Source organism: Vanellus vanellus (genome assembly GCF_965231255.1).
Source record: "Vanellus vanellus genome assembly, chromosome: 1".
Classification (NCBI taxonomy): domain Eukaryota; kingdom Metazoa; phylum Chordata; class Aves; order Charadriiformes; family Charadriidae; genus Vanellus; species Vanellus vanellus.
The window spans coordinates 172,098,203-172,115,760 of NC_138905.1; positions in this window are offsets into that span (position 1 = coordinate 172,098,203).

The window sequence follows — 17,558 nt, forward strand, 5'->3', positions numbered from 1 at the left end:
CCATATATAAAGCGTTAGGTCTAAAATTCATTACTTGAGACTTCCCTGCCAATAAGGTGATGGTGGAATGAGAACTACTGAAGCACAAGTGTGATAGTTCTGCCATAGCAACAGGGTGATGGTGTGACAGTCTGTGAACACAGTGCCAACTGGTGTGCAGCTGGGACAAGAACTATCATTTGTACTAATCATATGGGGAAGTAGTCCCAAAAGGGAAACCCACCTTTCACATATGCCCCTATTCAGGTATGGCACCCGTGCACTGTGAGAGGGATGACTGACACCAGAAATGGCCAGCCCTGAGAGGTGCAAGGCCCTGCAGATTGTGGTCAGATGACAGCTGTTGTCCCACTGTGAGGAGGACCCTGGAGGAATCACAATGCACAAGCCCACATGACACCTGCCAGGTACTCAATGCATATCTGGTCAGAGGGTGCATTTTCAGGGATCCACAAGGGATTGTCACTTGGGCAGAGATGTCTAAGAGTGTCTGTGTTGCATGCATGTGATGAGTGAAGGTGGTTGAGAATCATTCCCTTCTTTGCTGCAAACTTTTTTTCCCATATAAACAATTAAATAATTATATGTGAACAGGCATGTCTCATATCATTCATTTGCTCTCCACAGCAATGGTTCAGGGGGAGAAGAAACAGCACCTTGAAGACTAAACTTCTGAAGATTACTAAAACAGAAAAAAAAAAAAAAACAACAAAAAAAAACCCCAACATATCAGGGTCAGGAAATTCCCAGAGCTGAAAACTGTTGGAGATTTGGAAAGAATTATAAATGCCTCTCTTGTTAATAGTCTCCTGTAAGCATCTGCACACGATCATTGTGAGATACAGGATATTGAGTTAGATGGAGCCTTGATGTGAAGCCAAACATAGCCATTCCTATATTTCTCAAAGAGAAAAAATATTAGCTGATTTTATGCAACACTGATCTCTGAACAACTAAGTACACTTAACTTGCTAATAAATCTGCCATGAAATTATCCATGAAACCTGCCAATATTTCTATCACAGAAAACAAAAACTTGGAAACTAAGGTCATGCAGAAAGTGAAGTAGAATGTCCCCAACACAATATTCACTTAATATAACTCAGTGAATTTTGTGTATTATTACTGTATTATTGTGGATTGTTATATTTTATTTATGTATAGTGGGTTTTGTATCACCCTACTTGGAAAAACAGTGTTGAAGTATGTGGGCAAATGACTAGACCTTGACCTGAAGTTTAACTAACTGAACATCTCATGAGAAACTTCTTGATTTGACACGAAAACTTTCTGGCCGTGATACATAAGAGAGCAAGAAGCTGAAAAAAGTTACAGATTGCTCCATGAAAGATGGCTGGATCTCAGAGGTGATTAAAGAGGAGTTGTGCAAAATGGTCAAATATTACAGGCAGCCGAAGGGAAACATTGGAGACCTTTGAAAGACCAACAGTGCCCCAGTATCTACATGAGTGATACCATGTAAGGAAGAGAGGATCCAGGTAAAGGTGTTGGAATTCACCAATTCTGAGTTTTTACTGGGCAGAAACAAAGGCAGAGAAAGGGAAGGCTCAAGGTTGTCCTTCACAACATGGTGTGAAGGGGAATAAAGGGCTGGTTTTGTATAAGCAAGCCACTGGTCTGTATGGACTGAGTCCTGTGCCGTATCACCACTCTCTGTCCTGTCTTATGTGTGGGTATGCTCTTATCTACAAGCAGGAGCAAATAGACCTAGAGGAAAAATACAGTGAGGTGTAAAGTCTACCAGATTCAGCTTTCCGCAGTGATGTGAGTGGCTATAAAAGTGATCTAGTTAGAAGGGGAAAATTACTGAACAGAAAAAAAAGTCTGCTGAAAATACCAACAGAGGAATTGCCTGGCAGCCTCAGAGCTGTGGGCCTGGGAACTAGGGCTGGGAACCAGAAACATCCTTGAAAAGTGCAGCTGGGATCTTTGAAGTACAGCTGAATACCTAGAAACCAGAGACATCTGGAGATACCATTAATATGCATAAAATCAAGAAACTGTAATTGCAACTTATCGTCTGAAAATTGGAAATAGTCTGGGAAAATAAAATTGGCCTGAAAGAACAGAAAACATCATCACCTCTTGGCTGGTACAGGTGAAAAATAGAAATTAACTGCATCTATTGTCTGTTCAAAGTGCTGGTACCCTGAGCCCTCTTATGTCTCAATGATGTAAAAAGGACTTAACCTTTATCCAAAATGTAGCCTCTCTCTTTGAGAACTCCCCATGCTCCATGTACTTTTCCTTTCCTCAACAGGCTGAATCCTCCATATTTCTACAAGATCTTAGTCCCTCATCAGGCACACCTGGCTGACTCCAGGCTCTGTGATGCAGATCATCTTTGAAGTGAGACTCTGCTGTTTTATTGGTCCCTCTCGGGGCCGACTTCTGGAGTCAATTAGTTTTGTTGTCCCACCTCTGAAATGGTTGAGCCCCACTCTGGGATCGTTTTTTTTCTTTGCTTCAGGGTGGCTTGTCCACTTTTGAAATCTGTGTAATTTACTTGATACCATTATTATATATATATTCATACTAGTAATACATTATAGCTATATCTGCTGTTTTATTCTCCATAAGTTGCTTCACTAATTATAAGTTTACAGTGACCTGTAATGGTACATCCCTACTTAGTTGTTGCTGTTATTGGTTGCTGTGATATTATTGATTTCTGCTGTTATTGACTGCTTCCATACTACTGATTGATACTATATTACCAATTGCTGATAATTTTTAATAGACTGATATATAGATATACACACACTCACTTTATTAATTATAAGTATACTTGCCAGTGGTGATTTGAGGGATATTTGTGGTAATCTTTAATAGAGAAACTGAGAGGATAAATCCTCCCAGTCTTTGTGTATTACAGATTCCTGCGAACCCACGGTTATGATCTCTACACATCCAGACTGAATAACCCTTTTGGTCGTGACACCCAGCCAAATAACAATCCCCAACTCCAAGGAGAGTCAATAAGTTGTCCCTGCAGCCCAAAGCTTGGATGGTACCATTCCTCCTCTTGAGCTCTACCTGTGATGAAGAGTCATGAGTACCGGGGAATGACTCATCTGGCCCCTTGCTGCCACTGCTGTTGGCAGCAAAATTTCTGGGCTTCCTTTGCAATCCGTGGTGCACAAAAATGACCTGTTAACCATTTAAGTATCAGCTAATCTCCAATTTACCAGGTGAACGTGTGTGTGCCATGTCATCTCATGTTGTGTCCTGTCATGTCCTTTTCTCATTCCTGTCCCTGTACTCCAAAAGATGATCAGAAGCATGATACTCCCAGATTGATAATGAGTAAAAATGTCTGAATGGACAGGCTTTTTTTCAATCATGAAATATGCAACTGGCTACAGAAAACTTTAGAAGCTACCAGAAGCTGGTAGCTGGTTTTACTAAAAACAGAAATCTGGATTTAAGAAAAAACAATAAAAATGAAACTGAAATGTGAATTAAAGCATAAACAAGCCAGAAAAAAAAAAAACCCACCCTTGAAAAAACTGCATTTTTAAAATAATATTATATTATGCAATATATTTTTAATATATTTCTTAAATATGCTCAGTACTCAGTTACAGTGATAGTTTAGAGAGCTATGTCATTGCATCCTGACACAATTTTCACTAACATTTATTATATATGCAGCTCTAGATCTACTTTACTCTGCAGGTTCACAACAGTGTTACTCGATCCAGAGAGTGGTCACCCCACTATACTGTGCTAACTGGCGGTCTAAAGCCTTTTTACTTCTCTTCCCTTTTATATTCCTTCTACAGGAACTATTCCATCCTCCATATTACGCTCATGGCGCCATATGTCAATAGTTAGTAGTGGTGTATACAGCTGATTGATTGAGATAAGGTCTTTTTCGTGTATTTTGTATCTGTGTTTGCCTGGACCTGGTAAACTAGGCATAATTTCAGCATATTGCAGTCTGTCTGAAGCTCTTAACACCAGCAGTGGCACAAGCCTGTAACCCGATTGTTAAGTCATGCTGATTGAACTATGGTTATCTTCTTCACAGAAGCTCTTCAGTTTTTTCTTCAAATTTGAATCTATAACAATTGGCTTTTTAATTCTGCAGATTCAGTCCTCCACTTTTGTACTGGTTTTGGCTGGAATAGAGTGAATTTTTTCATAGTAGCTTCTATGTTGCTATTTTTTGGATTTGTGGAAAAAAAAAAAAACAACCCACTTTTAATAACACAGGGTTGTTTTAGCTATTGCTACTGCTTACACAGCATCAAGACCTTTTCTGCTTCTCATGCTGCCCCACCAGTCAGTAGGCTGGGAGGGGACACAGCTGGGACAGCTGACCCCAACTTACCAAAGGGATATCCTGTGCATATGATGTCATGCCCAGCAACAAAAGCTGGGAAAAGAAAGAGGAAGGGGGATTGCTCAGAGTTATGGAATTTGTCTTACCAAATAACTGTTATGTATGATGGAGCCCTGCTTTTCTGGAGGTGGCTGAACACCTGGCTACCGATGGGAAGTAATGAACGAACTCCTTGTTTTGTTTTGTTTGTGTGTGCAGCTTTTGTTTTACCTATTGAACTGTCTTTATCTCAGTCCATGAGTTTTCTCACTTTTACCCTTCCAATACTCCCCCACACCCCACTGTGGGGCAGCGAGCGACCAGCTGCGTGAGGCATAGCTGCCGACAGGGGTTAAACCACAACAACTCTATAGAAAGTGATTTCTTTGAGGTTCTGATGTTTCAATGGTACATTTCGAATTACATGGATTAAGCCCTTATTTCATTCCATAGATTGTAATTGAATTACGCATGTAGTAAATATTCCATGTTTCTTTTCTTAATAGAAGCAATTGTCTTCATAAATAGAAAAACAGCTATAGGAGCACTTTTAGCACTCCTAAATGGCCTAAAAGTTGACAATTACCACATGTAGACTTTAAACACTAAAATTGTCATCCTGAGGCTTTTCATATTGATTCTTCATTGCTGCTAAATCCTTACTTGCAGGAAAAATCATTGAACCTCTCAAATAAAATTGGTTTTTCTTTACATTACCATTAGAGTTTCTGAAACAGAAACTTAATCCATTTCAATACTGCAGTACCACTTAAGTTGAAAATTCAAATTAAGTCCCTGGAAAATGAAACCCAAAGAAGTTCTGGGTCATGGTATCCATAATAATTGTTTTACGAATCTTAAAATATAATGTTCATGAATTTACAAATTGCAAAGAAATCTTTCCACAGTACAGTAAGTTTTAGGTCAATCAGAATTATGGGAGACAAGTTTCCTTATCATCATTTTTTAATGGATTTTAAAACAATGAGAATGATATTTGGATAATTATACTGTTGAATTCACTCTACTACCACATCAATTACAGAATTTAATTGGTAATTTATCGGTTTCTTACTCTCTGCTACTACTGGTCTGTCTTTCTCCCTATCCCTCTAAAACATCCATGGTTCTTCCAAGATTGAAAGCCTACATTCTAACTACGATTTTTTTCTTTAATTTTTTCTTTTAGAAAAGAAAATTTTCCATTTGTCAACATCCTATTGTTGTTTTTCTTTCTCACCTGTGTTCCCACTGCCTTTATTCTTTGTGCCACGTTTTTTTCTTTAGACAGATATTACTTAAGCTCAGCATCTTCTACAGTCATGGACTCTTTCAGTGATCATTGAGCTGTCACACAGAATCATCTTAAGTGCCTTGCCTACCAATATTAACTGTAATTTGCTGTGAACATTGTCTGTATATAAGGTAGATGAGAGAAATATGCTCCGTCATCTGATGTCACCCCAAATAAGGATTTCTATGCCTTAACTGAAGCACTGTCACATTACACAAGGTGAGGCCTTCTGAAGCAGGTACAGATCTTAGAGGTTGGACAATGAACACTTGCTACTTTTAGAGTAAGAATGCAGTCCATCACTTGTGAGAAAAAAGTACACATTTTGCATGCTTGTTTATTAGCTTTTTGGTTTGGATCAGAAAGCAATCTCTTGATTTTCTGGCTTACTCTGCAGAGCGATCTGGGAGTGTATGAACTCAATTCTCTTAAAATGAGACTTCACTGGAAGGTGTCCTCTGTTCTAATGAACTACAGTCACAAAAACAGAGGTGTGGGGTTTTTTTTTTCATCATTTTTCCTTTTATTTTCTCTCTCTTCTTTTCTCTGTCCATGTGTTAAGTTTCTGTCTTTATTTGTCCCTGGTAGTCTAACCTTAGTATTTTAGCTTCAACTGTGCTTTCTTTGGTTTGTTCTGATTCTTGACGCATTAATATTAACTTATCCAGCTGCCAAGTTTGTTGCTTGGAAAGCATTTTGAAAGCATGTTCTACTTTCATGTTACAAACAACCTTGTTGTTTAGTGAATAAAATCTCTAAAATTACAAATTTAATAGTTTATTTTTAAAAATTTGAATCTCTTACAAACTTTTCTATATTTCCTTTACTTTTTCAATTTTTAAAATCCACATATATTTCTCTCCATTGTCCTAATGACATGGTGACCCTTAAGCTTTTTCATTATTTCTTTATTTTTTACCTTTGTTTTCTCATTATCTATATTATACACACATATTATACCTTTCCCAACTCTTTCATTTTCATAATAATTATTCATGCTTCATTATAAAGCTTGCCATGTAGATTCCCTTTAATGCACAAGTTCCACAGACATTTCCATTTGGTCATGCAGTTACCATAAAATAATAGAACCATAGAATGGTTTGGGTAGGAAGGGACCTTAAAGATCATCTAGTTCCAATGCCCCTGCCATGGGCAGGAACACCTCCACCAGACCAGGTTGCTCAAAGCCCCATTCAACCTGGCCTTGAACACTTCCAGTGATGAGACATCTACTGCCTCTCTGGGAAATATGTTCCAGTGTCTCACCTCTCTCACAGTAAAGAATTTCTTCCTAATATCTAATCTAAACCTACCCTCTTTCAGTTTAAAACTGTTACTCCTTGTCCAGTCACTACACTCAATGATAGAGTTTCTCCCCATCTTTCCTGTAGGCACCTTTTAGGTACTGGAAGGCCACTATAACGTCTCCCCAGAGCCTTCTCTTCTCCACGCTGAACAACGCCAACTGTCTCAGCCTGTCTCCGTAGGAGAGGTGCTCCAGCCCTCTGATCATCTTTATGACCCTCCTCTGGACCCGGTCCAGCAGGTCCATGTCCTTCTTATGTTGAATGCATTAGTTCAGCTGAGGTCTCACCAGAGCGGAATAGAGGGGCAGAATCACCTCCCTCAGCCTGCTGGCCATGTTTCTTTTGATGAAGGTCAGGGTATGGTTGACTTTAACAGCACATTGCCGGCTCATGTTTAGCTTCTCATCAACCAACACCCCCAAGGCCTTCTCCTCAGGGCTGTTCTCAATCCATTCTCCACCCAGCTTGTATTTGTGCTCAGGATTGCCCTGATCACATGCAGGACTTTGTACTTGGCCTTGTTGACCTTCATGAGGTTGGCATGGGCCCACCTCTCAAGCCTGTCCAGGTTCCCTCTGGATGACATCCCTTCACTCTAGCATGTCGACCGCTGGCAAACTTGCTGAGGGTGTATTCAATCCCCAAATCCATGTCACCAACAAAGATGTTAAACAGCACCAGTCCCAGTACAGACCCCTGAGGTATGCTGGTTATCACTGGTCACCGCTTAGACATCAAGCTGTTAACGCCAACTCTTTGGATGTGGCTATCCAGCCAATTCCTTTTCCACCTAGTGGTCCATCCATCAAATCCATGTCTCTCCAATTTAGAGAAAAGTATGTCGTGCAGAAAAGTATCAAATGTTTTGCACCAGTCCAGGCAGATGATGTCAGTTGCTGTTCTCCTATCTACCAATTCTGTAACCCCATCATAGAAAGCCATCAAATTTATCAGACACAATTTGCCCTTAATGAAGCCATATTGGCTGTCACCTATCATTTTCTTTTTTTTTTTCCATGTGCCTTAGCACATGATCTGCTCCTTGATCCTGCAGGGCTCAGAGGTGAGACTCACTGGTCTGTATTTCCCCGGGTCTTCCTTTTTTCCCTTTTTAAAAATGAGCCTTGTGTTTCCCCTTTTCCAGTCAGCAGGAACTTCACCGGACTGCCACAACTTCTTAAATATGATAGATAGTGGCTTGGCAACTTTATCTGCCAGTTTCCCTACGACCTGCAGATGTATCTTATAAAGTCCCATGGACTTGTGCACCTTCAGGTTTCTTCAATGGTCTCAAACCTGGTCTTCTCCTACAGTGGGCAGTTCCTCATTCTCCCAGTCCCTGCCTTTGCCTTCTGTGACTTGGGCAGTGTGGCTACAGTACTTGGCAGTGTGGCTAGACCACTTCCCAGTGAAGACTGAGACAAAAAAAAGTGGTTGAGTACCTCAGCCTTCTCCATATCGTGGGTAACCAGATCTCTTCTTTCCTTCTGGACAGGGCCCACATTTTCCATAGTCTTCCTTTTATCACTGTTGTACCTGTAGACGTTTTTCTTATTGCCCTTTATGTGCCTGGCCAGATTTATCTCTATCTGGGCTTTAGCTTTCCTAACCTGATCCCTGGCTGGTCGGACAATTTCTCTGTATTCCTCCCAGACTACCTGTCCTTGCTTCCACCCTCTGTAGGCTTCCTTTTTTCTATTTCAGACTGTCCAGGAGCTCCTTATTTATCCATGCAGACCTCCCAGCATTTTTGCTTAACTTCCTCTTTGATGGGGTGCATGGCTGCTGAGCATGGAGGGGGTGATCCTTGAACATTAACCAGCTTTCTTGGTCCCTGCTTCCCTCCAGGGCTTTATCCCACAGTACTCTACCAAGCAGTCCTTGAAGAGGCTAAAGTCTGCCCTATTGAATTCCAGGGTATTGAACTTGCTGTGCCCTGTCCTGGCCTCCCTAAGGATCGTGAACTCATGTTTACAGCCAAGGCTGCCCTTTAGCTTTACAGTCCCTAACAGACTCTCGGAAGAGAATTGTCTATTACTATCACCCATCACTTTTTCTTAGTTGCACTAATTATACAGGGAGCAGACTGAGCTGCCTTACTTGAGTGGAGCATCTCTCTTGATGTGTCTGGTCTTTCCTCTCCAGCCTGCAGAGCAGTGAAGCAGTTCTGCAAGGGCACCTCAGGCTTCGGGGGAAGTCTCTTCCTCCTTCTGGTCCTTGCTTTCACTCTTCTGCATCACTGGCCCTGCTCCCTTCTGTGTGTGCTGATGGGGGAATTTTTTTTTTTTTTTTTTTTTTTGGCCATGGGCTGTGGGTCCACTGCAGACTGTGCTTGAAACCAGCTATCTAACTCCTTCTCAGCCTCCATGATGCTACACAGACTCTTCACTGCCTCCTGCAGCTCAGCTACCTGCTGCAGGATGTCCTCGACTGGGGCACACCTTTTGCAGGCAGGTTCTGCTGCCTATCCCTGCCCCAGGAGAAAGGTTGAGGTATTTCTTGCAGTCTGAGTTCTGCACTACAGACTCTCCCATCAGCAGCTCCATCTGGGTGGAGGCATTGGCCACTGCTGGGGTAGATGGTGCAGATCCCCCAGACAGAGCTTCAGCCTTTGCTCTCCAACAACTGCTCACAATTCTGCCTTGAGGGTCAGGAAGGAAGATTACCCTTGACCTGTGCAGGTAGTCACAGACTTGTGCAGATAGCCACAGAACAGTGCCCAGTTTCTGGGTTATGTGTCCTTCAAGTATCCCACTTGGCCAGTAGAATGCTCCTCCTTCGAAGAGGTGCCCTTCCTGTGCTCCCTTCCATGTGAACTGCCACGCAAACTGCTGCACCATGCTCTGGCTGATGTGCCACACTGTTTGCCTGTTCTGGTCGCTGCACTTCTGGTCACTAGTGCTCCCCAGGATCTTTTTTATAGTCATGAGCAGGTTTGCAGTTGCTTTGGCAATACCCAGGCCTCATCAACATCTCCTGCAAGAGCTGCTGGCTCCTGTTGGGTCCATTTCCCTGGCATTTCCTTACCTCAGGAAACTCCACTGTGTGCTGACATCTGCTGCTCTGCTGTGGGTCAGGCCAGCTCCAGAGCAGCTCCCTTTGGTGACTCCATTAGTAGTTAGCATTAGTTCCATTAGTATTACTTTCTCTATACAGTCTACAGGCTTTTTACATAAAATCACAGAATGGTTGAGATTGGAAACGACCTCAGGAGGTCATCTGGTCTAAGTACACTACTCAAGCAGGTCCATTTAAGGCCAGTTGCCCACAATCCTGTGTGGAGAGATTTTGAAGATCTACAAGCAGGGAGACTCCATAACCTCCCTGGGCAACCGAGCCACTGCTCGGTCATCCTCACAATAAAAAAAAATGTTTCTTGATGTTCAGAGGGCACACACTGTATTTCAGTTTGTGCCTATTGCCTCTGGCCCTGTCACTTGGGACCACCAAAAAAGAGCCTGGCTCTGTCTTCTTTGCACCCTCCCTTCAGATATTTGTACACATTGATAAGATCCTTCTTGAGTCTTATTTTTCTAGGGTTAACTGTCCCAGATCTCTCAGCCTTTCTTCACGTGAGAGATGCTCCAATCCTTTAATGACCTTCATGGTCCTTCAATGAACTCTCTTCAGTATGTCTATACCTCTCTTGTAGGAGACCAGACCTGGACACTGTACTCCAGGCGTGGCCTCATTAGTGCTGGATAGAGGGGAAGGATCACCTCACTCAACATGCTGGCAACACTTCTTCTTATGCAGCCCAGAATACCATTAGCCTTCTTTGCTGCAAGAGCACATCGCTGGCTCATGTTTAACTTGGTGTACACCAGGGCCTTTTCTGCAAAGCTGCTTTCCAGCTGGTCATCCCCCAGGTCATACTGGGAGTGCAAACTTTGCATTTCCCATTTCTGAACTTCATAGGGTTCCTGTTAGCCTAATTCTCCAACTTTTTGAGGTCCCCTTGGATGGCAGCACAAACCTGTGGCATATCATCCCCTCCTCCCAGGTTGGCACTATCTCCAAATTCACTGAGGGCACACCTCTCCATCATTCAGATCATTAACCAAGAAGTTTTACAGGATTAAATCCATTATTGACCCCCGGGATACACTGCTAATCGCTGGCCTCCAGCTATACTTCATGCCTCTGATCTCCATCCTCTAGGCGATGCTGTTGAGCCACTTTCCAATCGATTTCACCATCTGCTTTTTTGATTAGTGTGTTACTGTATTTTGTCTTAAAAGTGGGATTCTGGCCAGTCACGTAGCACCTTAAGATATCTAAAACTTTGGCATCTACAATCTCAGTGATCTATAGCAATTTGAGAATTTGTGAAAATGAATAGGCAAGTTTATGATGCAATTCACCTGAAATATTTAAGATATTAATCTTAGGAAAAATCAATTGCTACTATGATGGTTTTATTTCTATCTATTGAAAGAAAGAAATCTGGATTAATGATGTTTCACAGTGCCTTATGTGACTTAACCTTTGTAATACTAAGTATTACTTCTACATGCAGTTCTGTAAACCTGCTTTTCATTGGCTCTGTGACTGTCGACCTAAGCATTTGTGTCAATGGGTTTCCAAATCATTTGTGCTAGCATTTTTCCCTTTTTTCTGTCAGGCTGCTGGGTTTTGGCCATTCAAGCCCTCTTACTGTGGTTGTGACAGATTCTCATGGGAGAATTTTTGTAGTAGGAAGCAGTATGAGAATCATCTCTGCCCCACCCTCACTAGTTTTGGAGCTTTTAGTTTATATTAGATGAAACCATATGTTACTGAATAACAAAGCCATTAATGGTCATTTAAATACCAACTAAGTATTAGCCAACAACACACCTGCACAAAGCATAGAAACCTACCGGCATGCAACACTTGGACCTGAGTAAGCATGCTTCAATCAGCACTAACAGCATCATAAACAGAACAATCCATAAGGAATTTGAGCAGATCCTGATGAAAATATATAGTGCTATGGAAAAAGCATACTGAACATCATCTTGACCACACGTTGCATGGGAGAGGTTGACCAGAAGAGGTTGCTCATGTGGGGACTCAGTCACTGTTTTTTCCTGACTAGCCACACTAGAGTTTTCCCTCCTCTCCTCTCCTCTCCTCTCCTCTCCTCTCCTCTCCTCTCCTCTCCTCTCCTCTCCTCTCCTCTCCTCTCCTCTCCTCTCCTCTCCTCTCCTCTCCTCTCCTCTCCTCTCCTCTCCTCTCCTCTCCTCTCCTCTCCTCTCCTCTCCTCTCCTCTCCTCTCCTCTCCCTGTCTTTTTAACAGACTGTGGCACTTTCCCATTTGAATTCATTGAACCTTAAAGTCAGAAGGGAAGAATTCATATCATTATATGTATCTTGGACATATGTTGAAAATGTTAAATCCTGATTTAAAGGTTTCAGGTGACACATATCATTTTCCTCTAATATTTATTGCACCACGTTACAAAATGTGAACATCCTATTTGTGAATTGAATTTATCTAGCTTCAGAATGGCCTACAGGTTTAGTTAAACCTCGTTATTGTGTTAAATTGAGAATAACTGAGGTTTTCAAATGAGAAAATGTATTGAGATGATAGTACGGGAAGGCACATCCACTGCAAGAATACTGACCAAGTATATCACAAAGTAAGTCTGCAGCACTTTCAAAATAGTTGACACTTTTTTTTTCTAATAGGAGTTTATATTTCATTCATGGCTGTAGGATTCTTGCTTCATAGATATTCTTCTGAGAGTCCAAAAATGGAAAAAAAAAAAAAAATCTTATAGTCTTATAGAGCTAAATTAAATAGATTGTGACAATCTCTGTGCTTTATGGACACCATCCAGCAGGGTAGTTAAACCTGTGGTTAAGTGCTTTGTTGGATGAGGGCCTAGCAACCTGTGAAGGAACTTTGGATTTTTTCCAAAAAGGCTAATAGGTTTGCCCCTTGGTCATAGCAATGTTGTTTGCTGAATATGACATAAGATGTATTAGGGAAGCAAAAAAGCTGGGGATGTTAAAATGCATCTTATGATTTTGCTCTGAATATCACAATAAAGGAAGGTTAAAAGAAGCAGAAAAATAACCCCCAAAACATAGAATTCAAACTAAGCACCAAATTGAGAATTTTCAGACATGTTTTAAACTAAGGAATTGTTAGATGCCTCAAAAATATAGTGACTTGGGGGAATTTAAGGAAATAGGGTACCTTGCAGCTTTAACATTACATAAAGTAAGATCCAAAATAGAATGGAAAAATGGGTATCAGTATTCAGTATGCCTCAGACCACCCACATCTGGATCTGAAAATTTACTGAACTATAAACAGGTTAAATTCCCTAATCAAAATTCACCTAATGTTTCTGAAGTCATATAGATGAGATTCATAGAAGTCTTCTACACTTCATTAAAAGAAAAAGTGCCCCAAAGGAACTTTCTTCTATCTTAAGACACATTTTTCCAATTAATAACACTTTGGAATTGTCTTTCTCACTGTATTGATTATGACACAAACCTAAATGACCTGCTTTGATGAGGCATCCAAATTTTAGACAGTTGAAATGATGTAAGATTAATAGTAATCTCACAGTATCATATTTTTAGACAGTAAATATACTCTTCCTTCCTTATCCATGAAGTGTTGAAAAGTATTTTATAGCTTTATACCTAATATATTTGTGATATGCATGGATTTGTATCTTTCCATTTTCTCTTTTCATTTGCATTATAATTTTATGAAAGGTCCGATACACCTTATTTTACAAAATAAAAGTGAAAAATTTCAAATGGGTACTCTGATAATTGCGTTTATATATAAGAACTTGTAAAAAAACTCAAATAGTGCAAAAGTGCACACATATGCGCATGATTACGAAATTAACATTTAACTCTATTTTTCAAATAGCATTAATGTTATCAGTATGACAAGGTAATTTTGATAAAAAAACAAACAAACAAACAAACATTGATAGTATTTCTTGTAAAATCTAACTGAATAAAAATATCCATATACTAGATACCAGCATCCCCCAAAGTGCGTGCCCGTATTTCTTAGCAATGTGTCTGCCAATATGTTATTTTCTCTTTGTCTTTGGGAATTGCTGTTAGATATACAGGCCTGCAGCCAGAGTTTCAGCTTTCTGTCACTTCAGGCCATGCAGATTCAGTATCATGCATATACAAACTAGCACACCTCAAAGTATAACATAATGTTTCCACAGTCTCCTAATTCTCTCGTTTTTTGATCACAACCAACAATATTCCTTTTAGGAAAACAATAAAGGAAAAAAAATGCAGGAAAAAAAGAAATAAGAAGTCTTTAAAAGCTTTAAAACCGTAGTAAAACAAAATTACTCTGTCTGAGCAGAACAAAGTAGCCCTACGAGGCATTACCTGTTCCTCAAATACAGGTTTTTTTTCCATAGCAAACATGAGAGATGGATCAGTCAGGACAGAAAATGTCACATACTCCATAGCACTCCATAACACATCTGAAACTTTCACCTGTTGAGTCAAATTCTTTCAGATGCTTCCTATAAGTGTATCGTTGTCTGCATAACTGAATGGAGGGGGTTCCTCACACATGAAATAACAAGGAAGAAAATAAAAGCCAGGGAAAGAAAAAGGAAATAAAAGAGAAGAAAAAGGAGATCTATTTGAAAGGGCGCCAAGGGAAAAGCAGGGATGTAAAGGTGTTCAGTGTATCCACACAAAAGACATTCACATTTCCCTGAACTCTATATTCTTTACTAGCTCAAGTGCCATGAGCACTTTTCTCACCTGCATCCTCAATTATATAAAGACATTTTTCTGCCACACAGCCTGTACCAACTTATTAATGGCTACCATTTATGTCTGTAGATAAGAGATGCACCTTATCTCAAGAAGTAAGTGGATGAATCATAGAATACCAGGTTGGAAGGGACCTCAGAGATCATCCGGTCCAACCTTTCTTGGCAAAAGCATGGTCTAGACAAGATGGCCCAGCACCCTGTCCAGATGAATCTTAAAAATTTCCAATGTTGTGGAATCTGTCTGTTCCCTAGGGAGATTATTCCAATGGCTGATTATTCTCATTGTGAAAAAAAATTCCTCTTGTCTCCAACTGGAATCTCCCCAGGAGTAACTTGTACCCATTACCTCTTGTCTTTTCCATGTCACTCCTTGCAAAAAAAAAAACGAGTTTCTATCATCTTCTTTGTAGCCACCCTTTAAATACTGGAACATGGTGATAAGGTCTCCCTTAAACCTTCTTTGTTCCCTTCCAACCTGATACATCAATGCTCAGCAGGATCCCAAACTCCACAATATTGTGATCGCTGTGATCGTTGTGAACACTACTGTTTCTTGCGATGATTGATAGCCTTGTGCATATGAGCATCATAGAAAATTGTACTTTGTATGCAATATTAGGCCAACAGATTGATGCATTGACTTTCACAGAAAACCAATTCAGCATCTCCACTAGTATATGGTACCCTCAAAAGGCTCTTACTCCAGTCAGCTTCTCTTCCCTCCTGGAGACTCAGGCCAGTCAGTTAAGCAGCAGTCCAGACCTGCTGTGCAGCCAGACACTGGCAGGTCTGCTGCAGGCACAAGGAAAACACTCAGCACTTCCTTATGGCTTCCTAACATATCTGCATTCACGGGATGAAAAATGCACAGTTATGAAACTGCTGCATGTCTCACACACTTCAAAACACTATATTTTTCCTTTCTAAGAGGAAAAGTGCCATTCCAGGAGACCAAGAGAAACAAAACAAGTGCTCATTGTTGTAAGCAAAAAATCTTTCTTGAATTCCTTGCCCATGTTGTCAATAAACTCATAACCAGCCTGAGCAAGCATGTGATCAGCAATGTTTTTACTGAAGCATAATTCTTCATCCTCATTTCAGAAGCATTATGCTGTAGGTGAGCTTTTTCTGTAGTCATGGCTATATCATAACTAAGAACAGCTGGCAATTAGGCAGCAAAATCTCAGCATGGACCTATAGTGGGATGCATTTTACCAGCTGCAAGATGCCTACATTCTGAGTGCTGGATTCCTTGTGCTTATGCAAGAAAGGGAATATAAATATCTTTGAAAATGATACATCTACTATGCAAGAATAGGTGATTACTGCCCCTATACAGTCCACGAGTTAGTGTGTGTGGGGGGGGATGAGACAAAGGCGTAGCAGCACAGATGTATCACTGCCAAAACTAAAGTATTTCAGAATCAGTAGACATTTGCTTTTAGTCTATTGAACCATATTCACAGTATCAAGAGGGGCAAAAATCTGGCTCATATCTAGAACTATAATTTAATATAAATATATTTAATCACATGTCACTACAGACAAAATACTTGCAGAAAATAATTCACTTTGCAAGGGGATGAATTTTCAGTCTTGGTTCACTGCACCATCTCACTTCATAACCTCATCTCTTATTAATAAGACAAACATATGTTTTCACTTTTAGGGAGCTATGTTTCACAGAAAAGATGACAATGCTGCACTTTGCAACTATTTTACTTCCTCAGAAAAGCTATGCTAAGCCAATCTTCACCTAATTAGTTTTCTTCACTTAACACCAGTTGCTGGTTTTTGTTTTTGTTTTTTTTTACTCCTCGGTTTTTAACACTCAACTAACTAAATATGGCAGCTAACAGCACAGGTTGATTCAGAAGGTTTATTTTTTAAACACAGGCTATTTTTCTGAATTCATACTTCAGAGCAATCAGTCTGAAATTGCTGCTTCAGCATAATTATTTGTTTGGAGCAACAACCATCCAATGCAATGGCCTCCTAGAATAAGGACATTTCTAATTTTTTTTTTTTTTTTTCCCTATAGTCTGCCCTATGAAAGACCCAGATTTAAGGCAGTTTGGCAAAGGGTCCAAGCTTATAGGGCATAACTCATTAAAGTAATAAAGCTAATAATTCAAGGAATAAGATTAAAGGAAGAAAAAGCAAACAAACAAACAAACAAAAACAAACAAAACACCTGCAACCTTTATCAAAGGCAAGAGAAAAGAACAAACCAGCTAGCAATTTTTTAACTACTTCCATATTCTTATAATAACCTTCCACTTGCCAGGATATACAGTCAGATGAAAACCAGTATTGACAGCAGAAGAAACCCCAAAGAACAACCACTTTGAGAAAGATCGCATCAATTAAGAATTTTCTTTTTCATAAGGATATAATGCCCTGAAATACATTGGGAGACTCTATATGGAGTTAGAGTTTATTCATTGCAATTAAAAGCAGTCCAATAGTAAAAAATATCTAAGTAATCTGAAAAGTCTTAATTAATAATACTCTTAAAATGGACATACATAATCTTTCTATCATCTACTCTTTCTCTCCGGTGTTATCTTTAGTGTCCTAATGCTGAGTGAGAAGGTTTGGCCTTTATCAAGTGAAGAGAGGGTCACACTGAGCAATCAGTGCCTGGTGGTCTTGCTGGGAGGAGTGGGGTGCCCATGGTTCAAGTACAGCTGTTTCGCTGCAGAGTGCTTCTGCTTGGCTTTAGGAGGAGCTGAACCTTCTGTTCCAGCATAACACAAAATTCTCAATTTTTGAAAAAAAAAAAAATTACCTATGTAGAGGTATACCCTCTTCAGATCTGTAATCAGCAG